General features: G+C 45.5%; 1 long non-coding RNA gene across 6 annotated transcripts; it reads right to left on the bottom strand.

Annotated features, from left to right (window-relative positions):
• Positions 1-409: 409 nt before the first annotated feature.
• Positions 410-18747, bottom strand: LOC128322152 (uncharacterized). Of its 6 annotated transcripts, none has more exons than XR_008305562.1 (6): positions 17970-18376; positions 17196-17358; positions 13449-13584; positions 11322-11641; positions 7112-7405; positions 410-2421 (listed from the first exon to the last, which is right to left on the bottom strand). It is a non-coding gene; the product is annotated as an uncharacterized LOC128322152 (long non-coding RNA). The 6 variants fall into 6 exon arrangements; XR_008305558.1 differs by having other exon boundaries at positions 13489-13584; XR_008305560.1 differs by having other exon boundaries at positions 7262-7405; positions 13489-13584.
• Positions 18748-24690: the final 5943 nt, after the last annotated feature.

Here is a 24690-nt window from a genome sequence, read left to right as displayed (position 1 = left end):
AACCCAGCTCGGCTGTGAGCCCGGTGGTTCTCACGGGCATACCAAATTGGGCTAGGCTCCCTTAGCCCAATTTGGTATGACCATGATAATAGCCTCATAGAGTAAAGACAGGCAGCCAGCAATGATAGAGTTAACTGGGGGGAGGGGAAGCAGTTGACCTTGATTGACAGACTGGAGACCCTAGGTCATGACCCAATCAATTTACAGGTGGGACAGGTCAAAAGGGCTCCGGTGGCTGTTTGGAAGAAAAAGGTGTGACCCAGGTGAGAGAGGAATAATGGAGACTGGACAAGTCCTCTCAGGGTGAGTCTGCAGAAATCTTTGAGGGTCAGAGATTTGCAGGGGCTTGATCTCGCCAGGGTTTGGGGGAGATTCAAGGGGGAATGAAGCCAGGCTGTGGCATCTGAAATCAGAGCAGGAGAAAGTATTTTTTATTAAGACTTGTGTTAGAAGTTATTTTCTTTTGTTTATTTTGCTTTGCATTCCTAAGTATCTGTTTCTGTAACTGAGTAACTAAATTCCCTAAGTGCTGCCGAAGAAAAGATCTGAGCATTCTAAATACTCTTGTAACCAACTAAGGGGCTATTCTCACGATCAGCAAAAATCGGCTGATCGTGTAAACCACCAGGCTCGCAGGCAAGCCCGGTGGCTTACAAGCAGCCAGCCCACTTTTTTAGCCCTCCCCTTAGCCCGGTTTGCGGAGCAACTACTCACGAGGAGACCCCCAGCGGGGAGGCAAAAAGCCGCCTCCTGGCTCTGGGGGGTCTCCCCAGTATGCCCTGCGCACTTGCGCAGGGCATACTGGAGCTTCCGGGGGCCATGCCATCACGGAGCCGGCAATCGTGTGGGCGGCCGATCTGGCCACTCTGGGCTCCCTCCCAGCTCGTGTGCAGGGAGAGTGGGCTTAGCTAAACTGGGTCTCACTGACCGTGAGACCTGGCTCTAAATGTTTCTAAGTGCAACCAAAAACCTGAAGCCTAAGACCAACTGGGTTTCAGCAACCTAATAAATTGTTTTTGTTTTTCCAAGTCCCCTCAGTGTGTTTGCCTGACTCTGGGAAAGGCTTGGGGAAAGCCTCTAGTGCAAACCATCTTCAAAAAGGACTGCTAAGCCAGCTCACACCAGCTCTCACCACATGCAGGCATACACATGGGGAGCAGGTGTTTTTCTTAAAAAATATATATATTTGCCCACTAATAAGGCAAAGAGAGAACCCTGGCCTAAAGCACTCTAGCCCAGGCAGTCCAATCTCTAAAAATTTGAAGTGCTTGGTGGCAGCGAAGTAATCTACCAGAATACAGAATACTTTTATGAGGAGCCCACCCAGGCAGCTCAGCAGGGATGACTCAGCTATCATTCCCCTAACGTGACCTAGTCTGAGTAGAGAAGCTATTGTTCCTTACATAAGGGTGCACAGGATTGTAGCAGCTTTAGAAGTAGGAGGTGGGATGAGCAGGAGGGAACTCTTCTGATCTGCATGAGCTCTTTTGTGTTCCTGAGATGAAGGAGGCCTTGTTTGCACAAGTACTGGAGCACTTCAGAATTAAGGTGCTAGTTCACAGCTTTGAATATTCCCCTGCTTAGAAAAACATCTTACAAGTAGAAAACATGGCACCAATGGGAGATTTTCTCCCAGCACAAATAGCAGCTGCAGGCGTGGTGGTGGTGGGGGAAGAGATGTGGACCTGGATCATGTAGGAGGCAGAGTTTTTAAAAACAAACAAACCCAACCCTTTCCCCACTGTAACTCTGATCCAGATCAGGGCACTGTGCAGCTGCTATTTCTATTTTTAAACAACATGCAGGCCCCAATCATTCAATAGGTATCATCTAGCTTGCCTAGGCCTTGTCTTTTCACCTGGAGCTTAGCTGCCAGTAGTATTTATCTGATTGGTACAAGACTGCCTTGGAGGATATCAGATTTCACAACTTTGATAGTGTGCACTGCATTTTGAAAGTGTGTGTTTGGCAGGTGGGGTCGGTATGTATGAGCAATGTGTGCCAGTGAAGTGTGAATTTAAGACAATGAAATATGTGCTTTCTGAGTGAGAAGTATCACTTTCAGAATTTTCCTGTATTTGCTTTCATCATCTGACTCAACTTGAAAGCCTAAAGCAAAATGTGCTAGTGATGGAAGGTTCTTCCTTTTGGTTATGTACTCAGGTCTTTGTTTCCCCACCTCTCCAAGCTAGCTCCTAGGGTTTTTCTTGGGGGGGGGTGCACCCTTTTCTCAAAGCTTTTGTTCTTTTACTGGCACTCCAGACCCCTTTCTCTGTCTGTTGCAGTGATTCTATTAAGCTTGACTTCTTTCAGAAGGCTGATCTCATTTTAAGTCTCCATCACGATGGGAGAAATGGCTTCTGTTTTGTTCCCTCCAGTGGTTTCTTTAGGCAAGCGATGAACCTTTTTTTAGTTCTTCCTCTGAAAAATGGAAACAATGATTTAGTATTATGCTTTAGTATGAAGGGGGACACAAGTGGTCCCCCTTCATCACAGAGGAGACACGCAGCACAAGGAGAAGGTGAGTTCTACACCACTCCTGTAATTTTCTTGGAGGACAGAGCTTAAAACCTTTACTTAGCTGATAACTTCAGCAAAGACCAATCTTTCATATAAATAAGCTCTACATATTCTAAATATCCAATCAAACCAGTTAAGAAGATAGAATGCAAGTAGGGGAGTGGGGTACTTCCCAGTGAATTGCACAGAGTGTTTCTTGTATGACTATCTGCCTGAGGGGCAGAAGTCCTGGGTGTGCACCCAGTGCAAAGAGCTCCTGCCTCTCAGGGAACAAATTTGTTCAGGAGGGTCAGGAGGGTCAAATCAATCTAGAAAGCATGGAATCTATTTAAAACTACAATACTAGAAGAATGTATCCCTAGAAGGAGGCAAGGTACCACCAGGTTCAAGAGGACGTCAGCATGGTTAACAAGTAGAGTCAGGAAAGCTATAAAAGGGAAGACGACTTCCTTCAGAAAATGGAAGTCCTGTCCAAATGAAGAGAACAGGAAGGGAAATAAACTCTGGCAAAAGAAATGCAAGGAGACAATAAGAGATGCAAAAAGGGAGCTTGAGGAACATATAGCTACAAGTGTCAAGGGGAATAACAAAAACTTCTTTAAATATATCAGAAGCAGAAAACCTGCCAGGGAGGTGGTGGGACCAATAGTCGTTAGCCAGTAGGGGCTGTAGGGATCGGGGGCTGCCTGGCCCCCAGAAGTCCCAGGATGCCCCAGACGAGTGAGCAGGGCATCCTGGGGAGACCCCCGAGACCGGGAGGCTTGTTTGAGCCTCCCAGTGGGGGTTTCTTCATGAGTCGCTGAGGCACGGAGTCATGCTGTTAAATGAGGCCTGCTAACTTCATTTAAGGGGAGGGCTACTTTGGTGGGCTAGCTGCCAGAGAACCACCAGGCTTGCCCGCGAGCCCAGTGATTCTCATGATGGGTGAAAACCGAGCGGGGCTCCTTTAGCTGAGTTTTCCCCCATCATGAGAATAGCCTCAAAGTGTGGTCAACACCTCTTTTTAATCCATGTGCTGACTGTTGGATACAAACCAAATTCACAGCACATAGGAGGGATTCCTAGGGGACCCTGATGTTATTGAGGTTTTTGTGGGGGGTTTTGTTTTGTTTTTGTTTGTTTTTTTGCTAATGGTTGGACACAAACCAAATTCATAGCACAAGGAAGGGGCTCTTAGGAAACCCCAACAGTGTTATTTTTCTTTGATCCACCATGTTGATTCAAGATAAAAGCCACTTAAAGTATAGAAATAACTAGAAGTCATGTGTTGATGGTCAGAAACAGATCAAATTTGAACAAGGGAAGGGGTCCTAGCTTAGAGCCACCAGTTAAAAGAAGCAGAAAGTAGGCTCCATTAGAACTACTTGCCTATTTCTGAACTTTGCTCAGACCACTGCGAAAGCAAAGCTTGCCAGTTTGCAAAAATTGGGTTCTATCCAAATAAATTTAGTTATGATGAAGGCCCATTGACTGACATGATGATGAACCACTGTTTGTTGCAAACAGGGAAACCTCCAAAAACGCAGCATCCACAACTGCTGCTTCCAAACAGTGCTGGGGTTTCCTCTGCAGCAGCCTCAGGGCAGACCATTATAGAGGCAGTGGGCTGAGCATCATGTCAGCCACCGAAATATTGGGACTGAAATTGTTCTGAACTAATTTGTCTCATTGGTTTTAATAATGCATAGTCATTCATGACTAACATTTTTTTAATACAACCCTGATGTGCAGCAACCCTGATGTGTCATTTATGTATGTATGTATGTATGTATGTATTTATTTATTGTTAAATTTGTATACAACTTTTCATTAAAACAATCCCAAGGTGGTTTACACAAAAAGTAAAAACAAAACTATAAAAATGACACCATTAAAATATTAAGCGAAAATATAAAACAAATCTGACTAAAAAGATTTAAAACACCAGCATAAAAACTGTAAAAAATACAAAGAAGCAGCTGTCGAGACAATCATATAAAAGCCTGGGTAAAAAGCCAAGATTTAACACGCTTTCTAAAAACTGTGATGGAGACCGAGGAGCAAATAGCCACCGGGAGAGCATTCCAGAGTATGGGGGCAGCAACAGAGAAGGCCCTGTCCCGCATGCATGACAACCGAGCCTCCCTCATTGTCTGCACTGGGAGCAGAGACCCCTCAGATGACCTCGTCAGGTGGGCAGCAACCCTTGGGAGCACATTTAATTAAATAACCATGTAAATATGAATTGACACATGTCAATTCAATTCTGAAACTGATTTTAATCATTCTCCGAGCTAAACTAGAAGACAAGTGGAGTAGATCATAGGCCACAGTGAACCCATGGAACAATAATGGAATGGAAGACCTCCAAGCATCCCTAGTTGTCAGTGAGGTCTGTGAGGAAATTCAGTTGTACCCTTTTAAACTTGGAAATCCTGACTGATTCACTTGAGTTTCAGAGAAAACCAATTTCAAATGTACGAGGGCTAGAGCTGCCACTGAAATTTAGCCTAAACTGAACCAAGATGAGTTCTGAAGAAACCAAAATAATTTTGATATGTCTAGTGGAATATCTTAAGGATGGGTGTAGTTAGGGGTGTTAAAAGTAGATTTACAGACTAGCAATGCCACAGCTAATTAATATCCAGTAATCCAAAAACCTTTGGTTTAAAATGAGAGTTAGTTAAGCTGCTTTACATTTTCACTTGTGCTCTAAAAGGAATGGAAATCGCAAGTTAAGGTGCCCATCTTAACTTCTGTGCCATATAAGCTGTAAAGACTTTGTCAATCTGGTATATGATGATGGCTTTAGAAATGAGGCTCCATGCACCTACAGTTTGCCTTGGCATTTCGATTGGACATTGGACTGGGGAGGGATGCATCCAGGCAGACATTTAACAGGTACAGTTCCCCTAATCCTAGGGAAACACCCTAGGGATGCCCCTGATGAATTTATGCCTGATGCATCTCTGATCAAGGCAATGTGAGCCACCTAGTCCCACTTTTAAACCCAGCTCTTAGCCGGAGTTAAGGGCATGAGTGAGCTGAGTGAACACACTGGGGTTGTGTGTTCACTGGGGGTATGATCAGCCCCAGGAGACACAGACAGGTGCCTAGAGCACCCATATCCTGGGGGAATCCCCCAATGCATCATGCATGCCATGTGGTGCATTGTGGGATATCTGGAGGCCATCTGAGTTCTGGGAGTGGAGGCTGGGGCAGTCAGCAGGGAATGCCAGCTTGCCGGGGCTGGGGGTCGAGGTGAGGCATGCACCCGAATGACTGAGGGGCACACACCAGAAGAGAGCAGCAGATGGGAGCATTCTCTGTCAGCTGCTCTGCCCCCAGGGCTCAGATGGCCTCCACACATGAGGCTGGGGAAGCCAGCAGGGAGGCACATGGCAGAATGGGTGAGCAGTACACACCAGAACAGAAGAAGGCAGGAACAGAGGGCAGAAGCGGCAGCAGTGGACAGCAAGTTAAGGGCAGCAGGTACCTGGAGGGGCAGAGCTGTGAGTCAACCTCCATGTTTATTGTGGGTAGCGCTGTGGGCACTGTAACCTCAAACTTGCTACTGCACAGACTCTGTAAGCACTAAAGATGCCTCTTAAAACCCAACTTTGGGGATCAGTTGTAAACTAACAATCAATTGGGTCCCAGGGGGATATACAAAAGGCACTTTTCTGGCATGCAGTCTAAAAGCTGAAACTATGCAAATAGCCTACAGGATCATTTAAGCAGCACTTCCTCAGTCCGAAAGACTGTCACCAACCATTTAAACTCCAATTCAAAAGAGAAATGCTTTAAACTGCACTATCTAAGCCATTTTCCAACGAAACTTCACCAAATTTGCAGGGGAGGTGTCTCTTGTCACCTAGTGAATGTGTGCTGATGGTGAGGCAGATTGGACAAATGGTTTTGACTTTATAAGCAATAGAATGTTCAGGGCTTATAATGGTGGAACATTGAAAATGCTCTCCAGCTGAACTATACTGGTGGTGTTGTACCAGCATAATAAACTTGTGGGAGCGTGTGGAGGAAGACTCAGTTGCTTGGGTATCAGTACATGTGTTGCAGTTATTGGCAGTTCAAATAACATGCCAAAGATCAGTTAAGTACATTTTAGTTAGGACCTGGAGGAGAGATGTATCTTGAACCTATGCCCTCAGCCCCAGGAATTAGCTGCTCACATACTTCAGCCTTCTGCAGAGGGCTTGTTTTCTCTTGCCATCTGCTTGCCTAGTCAGTTAGTTATACCTACTACTCTCCTGACTACCCACTGGTTACTCTGCTAGGAAAATAAGCTTCCAGTAGCTTCCAGGTTTTTGTCTGAGCAATAATCTGCCTGCCCACTTCCCCAGAGTTCTGCTTGCAGTAAGAGACAGCGGACAAAGTCTCTTGTAATATGAAGCCCTTAGGGTCAGAAGCTTTGTAGGATCCCCTCTCATGAATCTTACCCGCAACCATTAACTCCTAGATGGACTTTGGAGGTGATGGATCTCACTGCAAATGAGTTGTACAAATCCTCCCTCCAGTCTATAACAGCAGTAGCAAAGAATTCAGAAACCTTGTCACCTTGCAGCATTTGAATTATCTCACAAGCTGCACTGACCTCTTCAGGGATCAGCAAAGACAATGGCCATCTATAATTCGATCCTGTCCCTTCCACCATGCATGCGCTGGCCTGATTTCATACAAGGGCTGACATTCCAAACAGAGTAATATCAGCCACTGTCTTTTACCAGTCAGGCCGGTTCCTTACTGGAAATTCAGAGACATGTTTTCTCTTGGGCATCCATCACGTCAACATCTGGGTAATATTCTAATGCCATTGTTGCCATGAAAAAAGATCAAGGATCACAGGAATGTGCCGATACTGGAGACTTTGTCCCATTGCCAGTTTCCTCTAAAGAGAGAGGGAATAAATAAAAAGAAGGGAGAAACATTGCCTCTCTCAATATCTGGTCTCTAAAACAGGTTAATCAAATGGAGCTCCCAAACATACATATTTAATGGAACAAAGAGATCAAGAACATCATAAAGGCTGAGCATTTCTCTCCCTTATTAGCAGAGTGAACACATTTATCTTCCATTCTTTTTGATGGGCATTTTGCAGGTGTTAACGGGTTTCCTTTTGAATACTTGTCCTAAGCATTTGTAGGTGAAATAAATCACACCAGGAAGAGAAATATTTCATTTTAGCCAAAGTCAGAAGTGAGAGGTAGGCATATCTATGCCAGTGTATTGCAAATCTGGAAGTCCATATAACACCTCACCCTAAAGAACCAGCCTTTGAAGAAGGAACACACCCAAATGACTGAGTCTGACATAACCTTTTACGGGGTCTCAATTTTGGACCTGACAGTACGCCACCTTTTCCCTTTTGCATCCTCACAGAGGTGCTGGTCATGGGTGACACGAGTCTGAGAAGAAATAGTTCAGGAACAACCCAGTGTTTTATCATTAATACTAGGACTAGCTGAGGGAGTCAATGGAGAAAGAAGCATGAATAATGCATTTCATCCCTTTGAGCGTTTGCCAAGGATGCCCCAACATTCCAAACTTAGCTGACCATATGGCTATTTCCCAGCAATCCTCAAGCATCCCCAGATTCTGTCTCCATTGTCCTAAAGAATCCAGAACAAGTTTACCAAACTCAGTGCATACCAGGACATATCCTTTCATATCCACATGAAAGCCACAGGGCCCTCCAAATCTCTGGGATTCCCTCGCAGAAGATTCCGGGCTTGTCCATGGAATCCTCCTCTCTTATCTGGTTCTTGTCTAGCATCATATGAAACTCAAATGAATACTTAAATATATACTTGAATAAAATCATATGAATACTTGAAACTTTTCCAAGTATTCCAATCGCCTTCCTATTGGAAGTGTCAATGAACCACCATTACCATGGGAAGCCAAAGCTGGCCCCCTTTTCAACAAGTTGTGTAACTGTTCCAACCCCAAAAATCCAGTTCAGAGCTGCCTTGTGTAGTTCCAAAGATTCAGGCTGCCAGACCTCTTGTGCAATGCATCTTGCTGAAACCAGGAGATGGCGATAGAGGTCATCCCTCCCTTCCACAGCCCTCAGAAGTCTTTTATGGGTTTCCCCTTTTCTATACCGCGCGTGTGTGTGTGTGTGTCCATAAGCCAGACCAGAAGATTTTTACAAAAGAGAGTGGGAAGGGAGACCAGCCCTTTCCCCAGAAGAAGTAGAATTCTCCAACTCCTTCCCAGAATAAACTGTTTTTCAACAGTAGAGATGAAGAAAGGAACCAGCCCCTTTCTCTGGTAAGGTGTTCAACTCCTCCCCAGAGTAAAAAGAGGATCCCCATAGGGACCCTTGACTCATAGGTGCACCCTAAAAAACCACACTCATGAGAATCTGAACCATTTTCTAGAGTGTAACCCAGTTTTTATGGGAGCCCTATCATGATAGGGTAAGAAGTACTGGATATCTATCAATGGTCTATGCTCTCGCAAGAGTGCAAGCAGTCTGTAGGTTTAAGCTGTGAGGGGCATGTGTGCTTTGGGCACCAATTTCCCACCAATTTCCCCATTCAGGGGTATTCAAACAGTGGACCGGGACTCACGATCAGTGAGACCCAGTTTTTCCGAGTGTGGGCTAAGCCTGCTCTCCCCGCACATGACTGGGGAGGGAGCCCTGGGTGGCCAGATCAGCCGCACACATGATTGCCGGCTCCGTGACGGAGCCGGTGGGGGCTGGGAAGCTTGGGAGCTATGTGGCCCCCGGAAGCTCCAGTATGCCCTACACGAGCACGCAGGGCATACTGGGGAGACCCCCGGAGCCAGGAGGCGGCTTTTCGCCTCCCCTCCGGGGGTCTACTTGTAAGTAGCCATGCCATGGAGCCGCGCCGTGGCTACTCACGATCAGATAGCCTGGATTTGTGGCGTGCTCGCTCCGCAAACCCGGGCTAAGGGGAGGGGTACTTGAGCGGGTTGCCCACTCTAGAACCACTGGGCTCGCAGCCGAGCCTGGTGGTTCTCACAATCAGCAAAAATCAGGCTAGTGGAGGCTCGCCTGATTTTTGCTGATCATGAGAATAGCCCCAGTTTCTCTTTAAATCCCGGTCAGCACCCACCTCCTCCATTTAAAAACCATCTTCTCTGGTTGCAAGGTTTCTCAGAACTCTGAAATGGCCCTCCATCCCAATGGTGGCACCCAGCTGGCTCAGCAGGAACCACCTTTAGTACAGGTTCCTAGCCCCAAAATCCATCCCTCTCCCAGCATTTACATAGCTCTGCCTTAGAATTGCTTCACAGCAGGAATGCTGGTTAGCAGCCTTCCCCTCACTGCATGATACTGTTTCTCCCTGACTTTTCCTAATCCTTCTCTTTGAGCTTGTTTGGACTCTTGCTTCAAATTGGCCCCACTGCCCTCCTCAGAAGTCCAGATGGGCCTCTTTAAATCTGCTTTCTCTACCTGAATGAGTTCAGGTCCATTGCTCATCCCTTCCTGCTCTCCCTCTGGACCTTTCTCTGTCTGTTAGTGACACTCTCTTTCCTGCTGTTCTCCGACTGGTCTCTAAGCCTCCCTATGGCACTAATTTCTCTTTTGCTTTGGGTATTTCTCCACTCCATTCTTTTCCTTATTCCTTCTCTGACACTTTGGCCTTGTTCGTAGCTATGCTTCCTCCATTTTCTATTAACATGCCCCTCACTGCTGTCCTTTCCCCACCTTTCATAGGAGTTAATAGCTTAGGAATTAGCTCCTTATGTTTAGTTAGGTACTGAATTCATTCATTACCTAGTTAATCACCCAGCTGACTATTTAGTTTATCATTGTTGCTTAATCAACTATTTAGTTACATACATATTAAAGAATCTATTAGTCTACAACATATTCAAGGATCAACTCTAGTTATCTAGTTAACTCTCCCCTGCTAACTGGGCATTCCCCTGCTAACTGGGCAAAGAGGCACCTTTTAACATGGTGATTCTCTTTATTTAGCAGGGGGAGAGTAACTGGCCCTATCTACCCCCAGCACAGTACTTCCAGTGATTGTTGCTGGTGTGTGTTCTATATTTCTTTTTAGAATGTGAGCCCTTTGGGGACAGGGAGCCATCTTATTTGTTTTATTTCTCTTTGTAAACTGCCCTGAGCCATTTTTGGAAGGGCGGTATAGAAATTGAATTAATAATAATAATAATAATAATAATAATAATAATAATAATTTATAATAAAGGTTATGTATTAGTGCCCAGTCACATGAATCACCTAGCATGTTCTGTGTCATGTGGGAATGCCCACATGACATGTCCATATTATTTAATAATAACTCAAGCCTCATTTTGTAAACAGTATAATATATTTTTATTTGTATTTTAAACCTGTGAAGTCATCAGTTATTCCCGGAAACTGCCTGTGTTTATAACCACGCCTGGGTCTCTTAGAGGAGGGGTACAACAACGCCCCCTAATTACAATTATTTGACCCTCAACGAGCAAAGTTCACCATCTATAGGCATTTGTCCCAAACAATATTGTCTATGACTACCGTAAGGCCCTGCTCTCCAATAGCAAGTTGCCCTTTCCTCTACAGATTCCTGAATTTCCTCAGACTGCGCAGGTTTTACAAGTTTTGTTACGAACTTTGTCAGCTCCAAGTTTTGATAAGAGCTTTATCAGACCCAACTTATGGGGCAACCAACAGATAAAGTTGGTATTATTGTTGTTGTTACAAGGACTAGATATAAAGCTGCCTTGTTGGAATGCAGATAATTCAGCGACACTTGCCAGAGTTCTCCTCTGTGTAGCAATCCTGTCCTAGAGACCTCTTCCACTTTCTTCTGATTACTTACCTGGTTCTCTGATGTGTTGCATATCCCAAGGCCCTGTGGAGCCTCAGAGTGAGATCAAGAGTAGATCCAGACAAATATGAACTAGCCACGGAAGAAACCTATGACTCTTCACAGCCCTCTGATGGCTGCTTGCTTGCTAGAGTAGTCTGCTGGGACTCCTGGCAGCCATTCAGTCTCAGTGCAGTCGGTGGCACCAAATTGCTCCAGTTAGTAAAATCTAAAACAGATTATGAAGAGCTTCAGAAGGATTTCTCCAAACTGAGTGAATGGACCACTGAGTGGTGCATGAGATTCAGCGTAATTAAGATAAAGTGGTGCACCTAGGGATAAATAAAAAGACTGCTTAATTTCACATACATATACATGCTAATGTCATCTAAACCAGCTGTAAGAACTACTCAAGGGCAGAGTGGGGAACTTACTCTCTGCGCAGCCTTGTTGCTCTTTGATGCCAGCTCATGTACAGGGCAGAGATAGTGATAAGGCTGGATGCTTTTCTAGAGATTGTCAAGGGACATGATTTTCAACTTCTCAGTGGCTCCTGACATTACCTTCCAAACAGATCTGCACCCAGGAGCTTTCTTTGACCAGTCTGAAGGAAGCCAGCTCTCCCCATGTGTTTTCATAAAACAAGAGGAAAACAGTTGTTCCCCTACTGGTCTACTGGTGAGATGAATGGGCCATTACATAGGAACACAGGAAGCTGCCATATACTGAGCCAGACCCTTGGTCCATCTAGCTCAGTATTGTCTTTACAGACTGGCAGCGGCTTCTCCAAGGTTGCAGGCAGGAGTCTCTCTCGGCCCTATCTTGGAGATGCCAGAGAGGGAACTTGAAACCTGCTCTTCCCAGAGCGGCTCCATCCCCCCGAGGGGAATATCTTACAGTGCTCACACTTCTAGTCTCCCATTCATATGCAACCGAGGTGAACCCTGCTTAGCTAAGGGGACAAGCCATGCTTGCTACCACAAGACCAGCTCTCCTCCCTGTTCCCAGGCTGCTGGTCCTCCAAAGTTGAGAGCCTGATCTTTTAGAGCTCATTGGAGGCTGCTTGGAATTTATGTGTATCGAACACTCCAGAGGGGTCTAGGATTTTCCTTGAGAGAACTGTCTTCTTCCCACCCCATGGGCTTGCATTGGTCAGCCAGGTTGTACTTGTACACTAATAACACACAGTCCTTGCTACTGAGAAACTTCAGCACTCCAAGCATATAAACCAGGGCCTGGTACTATTTTAAATATTTGAAGTTAATATTTGTACTGTTTTGTTTTCTACCATTTCTAAATATGTTGTGAGCCACCTTGGGATTATTTTTTAATGAAAGGTGGTATATAAATCTAATGATAAATCCCCTGCCTTCCCTGGCATCTCCAAATTAGGGCTGAGAGAGATTCCTGCCTGCATCCTTGGAGAAGCTGCTGCCAGTCTGGGTAGGCAATACTGAGCGAGATGGACTAATGGTCTGACTCAGTAGAAGGCAGCTTCCTATGTTCCTATGTAAGATAAAATGCATATACATCGCAGGAATATGTGATAATCAAAAGGCCAACAGTTGCTCTTTCTGGGGGAAAAGTAGCTTCAGAAGGGGTATTTGGAGCAAAGGAAGCGCTTCTGCCCCCCTCCCCTGCCGGGAAGTGCTTCACTATCCCACCCCCCCCACCCCCCGCCTGGAAATTCACTCACTTCCCCCAGGCTGCTCCTCCCAATATTTCAAAACCATGTTTACTTTACTGCTACAGGGCTTGAGCCTTGGAGAGACTGGAGGCCGCTCTAGGGCGAAAGTGACCGGCAAAAGAAGGGTTAGGCATTCCCTCTCCTCCCATAATTTCTCAGCTACAAACCACTCCATCCCCAAGAAAATATTTCAAGGAGACGGAGTTGCCAGGCTAACACTGCCTCCAGCCACCTGGTTTGGCGCCTAGTTTACGAAACGCTGGCTCAGCTCTCTCCTCTCCGCAGTCTTCTGCCCATGTTGCAGCTCCCTCAGTCTGTTTCATGGCAATATGGCAAACTTCTGCTCCTCTCCCTTCAGTTAAAGAGGCTGAAGGGGGAATCATGTCTAATCTATCCAAACCTACTAGGCACTAGATGTAGGAACATCAGCAGCACCCCACTCCCGCACTTACATAGTCTGATTGTGAGAAACAGAAGTGCTGGAGGACTTACGATGGCGACTGGAATTATATGAGAGGGTAATCCAGAAACAGATCATTGCTTAGTTGCTTTGTTCAAACCAAAATGGTTCACAGAGAAAAAGACCACCTTGGGGAAGAGGAGAGCAAAACTGCTGTCATGAAAATGAAAATAGATTGTGCCTCATTTGTGGCTTTGTTTGGAGTATTTCAGCCAAGATCTGGCCATCCCCAAATGAAAAACCTCTGCTCCTCTTCTTCCCACCCCACCCACTGCCACTTCTCCTGCCGCCCTCAGTCCCTTTGTTTCTGTTTCCTGTTCAGCTGTGCAGCCAGCCTTCCAAGAGTTAAAGCTTTCCAGCCTGTGCTGCAGATTCCTTGCCTGCAGCCTGCTGCCCTGAGTCAAATTAATCATGTACTGGGAAACACAGCAGGCGTGTACTAGCTCTGGGCATGGTGTATCACGTACTTTCTGGAATCTGTCACATGGGGAGCTTTCTCCTCTAGGCTCAATTGATCCTTTCTCAGTTTGATGCTGTGCTTAATTGTGAGATGGGCCTGCATTTTTGTTCTTCAGCTGAACTCAAAGGGCTGCTCTTACCAGCCTCATTTAAGAAGCCCACCACTACAGAACTGCCAAACAAAAAGGGTTTTCTGTCCTTGCACAAGATATCCTTTATGTGTTGCTGGTGGGACAGTACGGAGATAAATTCGTGTTTAGGTTCCACTTCTTTCACATACAAGAAGGCAAAGCCTTCCCAGCTCATACAATACTCTCTATTCTAGTCAAGTACACGAGAGTCACCAGGAAGCATTGCTCACTGGGAGAGAGAAGGAGACAGGTGTGTGTGCAGTGGGCAGGTCAGGCACCCTTCTAGCATTGACAACTGTCTCTGGTTTTATTTCCAGTACAGGCTGCTCATCTTTCTGTGATCTGTGTTCACACACACACACACACACACACACACACACACACACACACACACACGTGGCAAAATTGTATTATTATTTTCAGCAGTTTACAAAAGTTAAAATACAATAAAACTCCATTAAAATCACATTTAAAACCTTAAAATCAGTTTAACAGTAAAAACCATAAAGGACCAAAAAAAAAAAAAAATCACCATAAAAAAGACAAACAGAAGCAGGAGAGTAGCAGGAGACAAACAGAAGCAGGAGAGAAGCAGGAGAAGTAGGGGCCTAATGTAAGGGGTAAAAGCCTGAAGAAATAAAAAGGTCTTTAGTGTTGTTGTTTTTTAAAGCAGCCACAGATGTCAGAGCGAACATTCGCTGGGAGAGCATTCCAGAACCTGGGGGCAACAACAGAGAAGGCCCTGTCCCACATGCATAACCATTTAACCTTTTTCAGTGTCAGCACATGGAATAAAGGCCCTCCTGATGACCTTCTTAAGCAGGCAGAAACCCTTGGGAGCAGCTGGTCCTTTAGATATACAGGGCCCAAACCGTTAAGATTTTTAAAGGTAATGATCAGACCCTTGAACTGGGTCTGGAAACAAATTGGCAGCCAGTGCAGCTCTTTCAAAATAACTGTAATATGGTCTGAACGAACAATTCCAGAGAGAACCTGGCAGCTACATTCTGCACTAGCTGCAGTTTCTGAATATTCCTCAAGGGCAGCCTCTCAAAAAGCATATTGCAGTAATCCAGCCAGACATGACTGGATTGGGTAACCATGGCCAGATCTGCCTTCTCAAGAAAGTTATGCAGCTGGTGCACTAACTGAAGCCGTGCAAAAGCACCCCTGGCCAGCGCTTCCACCTGAGCATCCAAAAGCAGAAACAGGTCCAGCAGCACCCCAAGCTGTGCATTTGCTCTTTCAAGGGGAGCACAACCCCATTCAGAGCTGATTTGAATCACCTTGTCCCAACTGACTTTTTTACTTTTCTTCCATCTTGTCCAGATTTAACCTCAGATTGTTAGCCCACATCCAGCTCATCACCATAATCACTTGAGGGAAGTTTTATATTATATATCATAAGGCATTTTCTTGCATTCATGATTGCAGGGGAAAATACATGTAGCTGATCACATCATGGTCTCAGGGCTACATTCCAATGCATATGTCTGAACTTAGGGGGTTGCTAGCCCAGTATACATCAGCTCCCATCATGCCTCAGTTTTGCTTCCCATTCGATATGCCTCTCCCTGGAGATCATGAGCCTAAGTCCACTGGCTGGCAGGGCCAAGACTGCACATATCTACTATATGTGGCAGTATGAAGAGAGCTGATCTTGCGGTAGCAAGCATGAATTGTCCCCTTTGCTAAGCGAGGTCTGCCCTGGTTTGCCTTTGGATGGTAGACCACATGTGAGCACTGGAAGATATTCTCCTTAGGGGTTATGGCTGCTCTGGGAGGGGCATCTGCATGCAGGGGGTTCCAAGTTCCCTCCCTGGCATCTTCAAGACAGGGCTGGGAGAGACTCCTTCCTGCAACCTTGGAGAAGCCACTTCCAGTCTGTAGACAATACTGATACTAGACAGACCAATAGTTTGACTTGGTATAAGGCAGCTTCCTATGTCTCTATGTTCCTATGTCTGTTTACAGTATGTCCTTATTTGAGGTTCCACCTGCCAGATATTTAAATTCACTTGTAGTTCCGAAATATAGGAGAATATTATCTTTAGCTTGCTTCAATGCATTTCCAAAAATTCCGTATTCAGTGCGTCTTTGTGTGGTGACAAAGCTGTTGAGTCAATTAAAGCTAAAGTGTATCGTTAAGTCAATTTTGACTGCTGGCGCCCACAGAGCCCTGTGGTTGTCTTTGGTAGAATACAGGAGGGGTTTACCATTGCCTCCTCCTGTGCAGTATAAGATGATGCCTTTCAGCATCTTCCTATATCACTACTGCCCGATAGAGGTGTTTCTCATAGTCAATTACTCATATTTTATTTTACTGGAAAATTTTTAATGACTTTTGGGTTGCTCTTATTGATCCACATATAAGACACTGCTTTGGCTATTTAGATCAATCTTGAATTAGCTATTTACTTTCAGATCAAGATGCTGCTGTTACATATAATGTGGCCCCCAACAGGATTTGACAAGCTATGACATCTGCGACAGCCCTTTAACCTCTCTGTTTGAGAAATTTGTTGAAGAGCAGTATATTAATATTTGTAGTAGTAGTAGCAGCAGCAGCAGCAGCAGCAGCAGCAGTAGTAGTATAGCTGTTGGATACTGTTGTTACATTCTGATGTTTTGATGCTTTTTTCTTTTCCTTTCTTTCTTCTCCTTTTTCTGGTCAGTGACTGAATAAAGAATTATCATATGTTCCTATGTTTTACCATACGTGGCATACTATTCTACCAAAACTCCAGGATTTTTAATTCCTCACTGACCGCTCATGTGGTAGGGACTGACCGCGAAGTTTCCATCATTGCCCAGTGCCTGTGGGAGAAGACACTGTGCAGTGGTGGCCTTGCCTTCGGATGCCATGTGGTGGATTGGGTAGCATTATGCAGGGACATGCTGGCTGAATGAATGGCTAGCAGCATGGTTCATAGCAAATGGTTGCAAATGCACCCATCTTGCTTTTCACAGCAGTCAAATTGTCTTTCCCCCAGTATAAAATTTAGCACACCCAGTGGTGGGAAAACATGATTTCCCCTTAACTGCACAGCCTCAAAGGGGTCTAGAGGACTGTATGCAACAAATGCTTTTTTAAATGTAGCAACAGGCCTTCCATTTGGAAAAATGGGAGTATGAAAGTTAGTACTTACACAGCACATTCCAGGAACTGTGACAGCATTGTTACTGGCAACCTTTTGTAAATTTCTCCACACGATTTTTGTTCTCTTCAGACATCTTACAAATTACATGAAATGTATTCCAGTGGCACTTTCCTTCAGATCAAGCAACTTGGTCTCAACTCTACTTTCGACACTACCAGCATTTATGAAACAAGCAAAATTAATTCCCCCCTTGTCATCACTCCCTGCATCCATTTGAATGGGTGCTGTTACAGAGAATGCTCTACTTTTTCCATTTGATGTTTGGACATAGACTTTGGCATGATTGTTTAATTCTCAGCCCTGTACATTTTACAGCATGATCTAACCTTACCATGGGCATGCTACAGTTTACTAAAAACAGAAAACTGTGTTGGGGCATTTGGCAGGCTATACAACCTTATTTAAAAACTGCTTATACTGTATAACGTTTACGGCTTTTACTGCCTCCTTGTGGTTATTATTTGCGCTATATCTCTCAAAGTAAGTTTGCACCGCCCTGAGCCTTTGGATAGGGTAGTATAAATATGATACACTACGGTGCAGTGGCTAGAGTATTGGATTAGGACCGGGAAGACCCGTGTTCATATCCTCATTCATCCATGATACTTGCTGGGTGACTCTGGGCCAGTCACTTCTCTCTCAGCCTAACCTACTTCACAGGGTTGTTGTGAGAAGAAACTTAACTATGTGCACCACTCTGGGCTCCTTGGAGGAAGAACAGAACATAAATGTAAAATAATTTTTAAAATATGATAATTTTACCTTGCACACTTTGCAATGTGGCTATTGGTTTTCACAGGGTTTTGTGTGTTTGTGTGTGTGTGTGTGCCATGAATGGAAAGTCTTTGCAATACAGCATCTATCGCTCTTTCTCACACACACGCACGCACACACACACTATTTCACTTAGCTTTCTCTCTGATTTTTGATACGCCAAAGACCAATCTACACATTCCAAAGAACTATGTGGTGTCAGCCTGTTAGGGATGGGTAAACTGGTTCAAGTTTGAATGGTTCGGTTCGAAGGTTCAAATTAGAACCAAACTGGGCATTGCATTGGCAATGCTGAACCGAGTTTGAACCAATCGAGCCTGGTTCGGTTCAAACCGGTTTGAAGGCTCAGGCCTCCATTTTAGGTGCGATCCTCCATTTTGTGTCACTTGTGGCTTGATTTCATTTGCCCAGCTCATGCTTCCCTGATTGGCCTGATTAGTCTGGTAGGTTCTGCAGTGGTGCCATTCCTTGAGAACTGGCAGCCTATTGGCCAGCAGGGAGGGCAAAGGTGGGGGCTCCAAAAGGAGGGAATTTCAAGTTCTATTTAAAGGCAAGCCTTTGGCCTTGCAAAATTACTCTTGCTGCTGTCCTTCTTGGCTGGCTGAGTGACACTTGCTGCTGCTTGCTGGTGAGAGTCTGCCTGCAGACTTGTGCTGTGCTTTTTCTCTTCAGTCCCCCTCTGCTTACCTGTTTTTCTGCTCCCCACACCCGCTTCTCCTCTGCTTTAAACCTTTTTTCTCCTGGTGTGACTGTATATGTGCTTCTGCTGCTGTCCCTCCCCCCCACCCCCAGTGAGTGAGTGACTGTCTTTCTCTCCTCTCTCCTGCTCTGGGCCAGTGGGACAGGCTGTTTGGCCTGAGAGGCCTCTCTGGCCCATTTCCCTAACCCCCACTATCTCCCCACCTTTTTTGCCTCTGTGGTGGCTGCTGCTTTTAAATCTTGGCTGAGCCGAGATTAGAGTCCTCAGCTTAGCAGCTGCCAGTTGTTTTGTTTTGTATTTGCCCCCTCCCCTGTTTTCTCTGGAACAGGTGCATCTCTTTTTTAACCCTTATCTTGCTGTGCTTAGCACACCGCCTGCTCCAGCTGTAGTCAGGTGCCAAATTGAGGAGTGGATAGGTGGGTTGCCACACCTCACCTGGGGCTTCATTGTGACATACAATGGCTCCAACACAGTAGCAGTGGTAGAGTCAGTGTTGGAGTGTGTGAACATCCACTGTATGGCACACACGCTCCACCTGGCTGTGAGGGACACCCTTGGCCTCAGGGAGGAGAAGGCGTTCAGAGAACACGGCTGTTCCATGGTAGGTGCTGTTGCTGCCACAGCTGCGCTTGTGGACAAGGCCCACAAGATTGCATCTCACTTCTACTAGAGTGAGAAGTTCAGGTGCCTGCTTCACAAGCAGCAGAGTGTCCATGGCCTTCCTCAACATCTCATCCCTACGGATGTAGATACCTGGTGGAACTCCACCTTCCTCTTGTTCCAGTGCCTGCTGGAGCAGGAGGTGGCTCTTGACGACCTGGCAAGGAACGTGTGCGACCTATCCAACGCAGAGTGGAAGCTCATGTCCAAGATGATGTCTTCCTGTTTCCAACAAACAGCTTGTGTGGCGACACCACTCCTCTGAGTCAGACCTTGCCCACGGATCTCCTCCTGGAGAAGCTGATGGATGAACTCCAGACCTCGCTGACCATGCTAATGGGATGTTCTCTGGCTGGAAGGCTGAGAACTGGGGTTGTCGACTGGTTAGTAGATGAGTTGGGTGACAGAGATGAGTACGTCCTATCTTGTCTCTGCGACCTGACCATCAAAGGCAATGTTGTTTGCGCAGATGACTTGCCCAGGTGGAGGGACCTCCTGGTCGATAGACTTGGGGAAGAGGAGGTCATTAGGACCAGAAGAGACCAGGAGTGAAGTAATGGTGTGCCCCTCAAGCATGCACAACCCACACCTATCAGCAGCAGGGGGCCCTTCAACTCCCACTCCTTCTTCTTTCCAGTCTAGCGGTGTGGCATCCCAGGCTGCGATGCCAACACAACAGGCAGTTCCTGCCGCTAAATTAGCCCATTGGTTTAAGCGTGTGTGGCTTGGCACCTTGCCTGGTTTGAGAGAGGCTTGGCTGCTCAGTACTTGGAGGGGCCTGTGGGAGGAAGACCCTGAGATGGACTGTGCACAGTTCTGGGCAACCCACCGCCACTTCTGTATGGACCATACGAGCCTCCTCTCATGCCCACCAACCAGCATCCAGAGCAAGCTGATGTTTTCACATACTGGCAAAGTGGTAACACCTGCTTGGTCCCAGTTGAACTCACCCTGAGCTGGACGTTGAGCTGGACAAGTGATTGGCCCATGGTGCTGGTCAGTGGTCACTTGTCCGGCAACAGCTTCCACTCATCCCTCCCCTCCCCCCCTTCCTTTGTCAGCCATGCCATGTTACATTATATCCCACTAGTGCTGTGACATGACAACTGGACACACACCCACACTGGTGTAACCCGATGCTGAACAAGCCCCAGGTTCTACCTGGCCACAGCACTTGGGGGGCTGTGGGCACACACACAAACACTAGGTGTATGTGCCAGTGTGGCACTGTGTATATCTGTAAATGTGTCGATTTGTAAATATGTAGATTTGTCAGTATGTAAATTTTTGAATGTGTACATAAGTGATTTGTGTGGGGAGGCAGCAGCACAGGGGACTGTAAAAATATGGATCTGTAAATATGTAGATTTGTAAGTATGTAAATTCTTGAATGTGTACATTCATGTGTACATTTGATGTTAATGATTTTAAATGTAAACTGCCCAGAGATGCAAGTTTTGGGCAGTATATAAATATTTTAAACAAGCAAACAAATAATAAAATAGATAGGTGACTGGCAGCGGAGGCAGTGGTGAGGGAGGCAGCATTGGAGGGGACTATAAACATTTAGATTTGTGAAAATTTTCAAACTGTCAAGGTGTAAATATCTGCTTGTGTAGAAGTGCTGTGTGCATGCGGGTGTTCGTGTGTGGGGGTTCCTGTAGTGTAGGTGTCAGTAGAGGTTTCTTTCTTTTGTGTAGATAGTGTTTTGGAAGCTTTTATTGGTGTAGATAGTTGGTGTGTAAATAGCTGCATAGATGGATTTGTATATACTTGTATATATGTATTTGTTAAATATGTTTATTTAGGGCCCCCTTTCTTTTCTAGTGTGCCCGATTAGCATGGAATTGTTCTTGAAATTTGGAACTATAGATGTCATTTGCATGGGTGCTAAACATGGGCACTATTGGGCCTCCTTGTTTTTGCCTTGCCCCTCTTTCTTTGCAGTATGTGTGATGGGTTGGTGTTAATGCCTTGTGCCATCTTGCTAGGTCTTGTTTGTTTGTGGCTGTTGTAGTCTGTGGTGTTTGGTCTGATTCCCTTGGTTTTGCAGTTGTGCGGGCACAGCAGTAGGTCTGTCTCTGTGGTGGGTTGTTTTTTGTTTTTTGTTTTTGTTTGTTTTCAGCTTGTTGTCTTTTTAGTTGTGTCATTGCCTGTTGGTATTGTGGCCTGCTAGGGGCACAAAACCAGGGTGGGTGGTAGGCACCCATGGGTGCCAACTGCCACCCAAACCCCAAAGCAATTGAGCACTCTTGTGATATTAAGTGATTTAAAAAAAGATTTTTTAATATATTTTTTACATTTTTTGCATTTCTCCCATAGGGGACAATGAAGATTTGAGGCAGCCCAGCTGGCCCATTCTCACATTTGGGGGGGTGCCTGGGCACCCCAAAGTGGGCTTGGGGGCACGGCAGGTTGCGCCATAACTCCCCCAGGGAGCCCCAAGCTGGTGGGGTTTATGGCCCCCCCCATTTTTTTTAGTTCCTGGCCTTTTGACAGTCTATCAGAGTAGGTGTGTGTGTGTGTGTGTGTGTGTGTGTGTGTGTGTGTGTGTGTGTAAAAGGTTCTTCATAGGGATTCATTGAGAGAACTCATACAGCAGCAAGTCCAAACACAAATTGGATTATTGGTTGCTGTATGAGTTCTCTCAATGAATGCCTAATATGAAGAACTTTACTTACATACATACATACATACATACATACATACATACACCAGAGAATCCACTCTGATAGCTTGTTAAGAGGCTAGAAACTAAAACATTCCTGGTGTGTGTGTGTGTGGGAAAAATCAGCTTGGGGCTCCCTGGGGATAGTTGTGGAACAACCTGTCATGCCCCAAAACCCACTTTGGGGCACCCAGGCACCCCCAAAGGGGGGAATGGGGCTGCCTCAAATCCCCATTATTCCCTATGGGAGATATGCAAAAAAAATGTAAACAATCTTCCAAAAAAAAAATCATTAAAAATCACAGGAGTACCCAGTTGTTTTGAGGTTCAGGTGGTAGTTGGCACCTCTGGGTGCCTACCACCCACCCCAGTTTTGTGTCCCTAGGTACTCTGCATAGTGAATAATGGGCCAGTTCAAGTCCCCATTATACCCTATGTAGTACCTTTTAGAACTGGTTCAAATTTGGTTTGAATTCTAATTGAACCACAGGGGGTTCAAGCAAAACCAAAAATGAAACTACCCACCCTGTGGTTCAAAGCTGGTTCAAATATGAACCAAACAGGCCAAGGCACTTTTGTGCACATCCCTACAACCTGTTGGAATGGTACTACTTTAGAATGCGCGTGGGGGATCACATCCTTTCTCACATCAAAACTTCCCTGTACATGAAAAACTAGCATAACAGGGACAAGACTGTGCTAGATCTTTCCTCACAATGTTTCTTTAAAATTGCAAACATAGGAAAGGTCACATGAAGAAAAGAAACAGCTGCTTACATGTATGAACTACTTCTGTGTCTCTACTTTATATGTTATGTAACCCAAGGGCGTTTTAATTAGCTCTAAATCACATGAATTATAAAGCTATTGTGAGGGTCTCTTTTGGATAAAAGGGCCTACCTTTGACTATCTTTGCTTTTGGGTTTTTCATATAAGAGTGACATGACAATGGATACAAGGCCCATGCCTCTGTAACTAAAAAGGGTCATTCTGGAAGAATATAAGACTTTGATATATACAGTTCCAAGAATTTGATTCTGATTTTCAAACCTGGCCATCTATTAGGGATGCTGTAGCAGATTCTGACACTGAGCAAGGGGTTGGATTCCAAGATCCCTTCCAACTCTAAAAGTATCTGATCTGTCAATTTTCTTTCTTTGAAGTGAAACCAGCTTGCGTTCTCTTTCTCTCTCTTTCCCTAAATCTACATCCATTTTTACAGAATATTTTTTCTTTTTTATTTAAGAACATATCTGAACCTTGTCTGGAGATCCAGAAGCTCTGCCTTGAAACCCAAATCTACATCAGTCTCAGCCAGCTCGTGTGCCATGCTGATTGGATAATATCCTATAAGAGAGCAGATGCTGAGAGCTAGAACCCTCTTGAATGAAACAGGAGAGGAATTCATAGAGAAGAGTTTGGGTCCTGTTTGTGTTTAAAAGAACACAGGCAAAAGCTTGTGGCTAACTGGAGTGAGATGCCAGTGTGAAAGCAGGTGCTGCTCCTGTTCTTGTGTGTTGAAAAGTGTTTCCAATATTGTTGTTGTTTGTCACCTGAGGGCTAGATCAAGACTAGATGTGTATGTTATTAGAATGACAAACCAGCCATGTGGAAGCTGCTCTGAGTCATATCCCAGGAATGTTTTTAGGAAAAAACCGTCTGGTTCCACTCCAGTGTTGTTCGTCCCTCAAAAATGAGCCATACTGGTATGGGAATGAATCGTATCATCTGGCAGCCCAAAAACAGAGAGACTGTCACACTGCTCCAGTAACTAACTCAGTGGTCCCCTGCTAACTGAGCAAAGAGGCACCTTTTAAAAGTGGTGATTCTCTTTATTTAGCAGGGGGAGAGCAACTGGCCCTATATCCATCCCCAGCACAGCATCCCTCCAGTAGCTTTTGCTGGTGACTATCATGTGTTTCTTTTTTAGATTGTGAGCAATTTGGGGGGAAAGGAGCCATTTCATTTATTTATATCTATGTAAACCACTTTGGAAAGTTTTGTTGAAAAAGCAGTATATAAATATTAATCAAATTTGTATTATCTGCATCAGCCCTGAGTGTGGAAAAGCTCAGCCAGACCAATCCTCAGGTCCATGTGTGGAACATTAACAATGACCTCAGAGGATTATTGTGTGAGCATGTAACTCTATGGGAACAAATTATTTGCAGAAAACTGTTCCCACATACATATTGTGGTCACTGCAGCAAGAACCTAGGAGTGGTCCCCATCTCATATAATGTTTGTTGGGAGAGAGGGCCCGTGTTCACCCCTCTCTTTGGCAGCCCCTCAGAGTGAGGCAGATAATGAAGAAAATTATCTTCAGAGCGAAAAAGTGGGTATGGAGTGGGGGCAGCAATATCACAGGTAGCGGGCAGAGGGAGGTATGGCGGTGGGAGTTGGGCAGGCCGTTACAGGGGAAAACGGTCCAGGCAATTGAGGCCTGTTCCTTTTACCGGCCCTTCTCCCAACCCTCTGACCCCAGGGACCTCTGAGAACACTCCCTCGAGGATTAGGGTGCTGCTGCTGAATACCAGGTCAGTTAATGCAAAAACCTCTCTCATCCACGATTTGATTGTGGATGAGCGTGCTGACCTGGTATGTGTGACGGAGACCTGGTTGGATGAGGTGGGCGGGGTTGGTCTCTCTCAGCTCTGTCCTCCAGGTTTTCCAGATCGTGC

Source organism: Hemicordylus capensis, chromosome 4, assembly GCF_027244095.1.
Source record: "Hemicordylus capensis ecotype Gifberg chromosome 4, rHemCap1.1.pri, whole genome shotgun sequence".
Lineage (NCBI taxonomy): Eukaryota > Metazoa > Chordata > Lepidosauria > Squamata > Cordylidae > Hemicordylus > Hemicordylus capensis.
The sequence above is the reverse complement of the archived record's forward strand: the minus strand, read 5'-3'. Positions and strand labels throughout refer to the sequence as shown.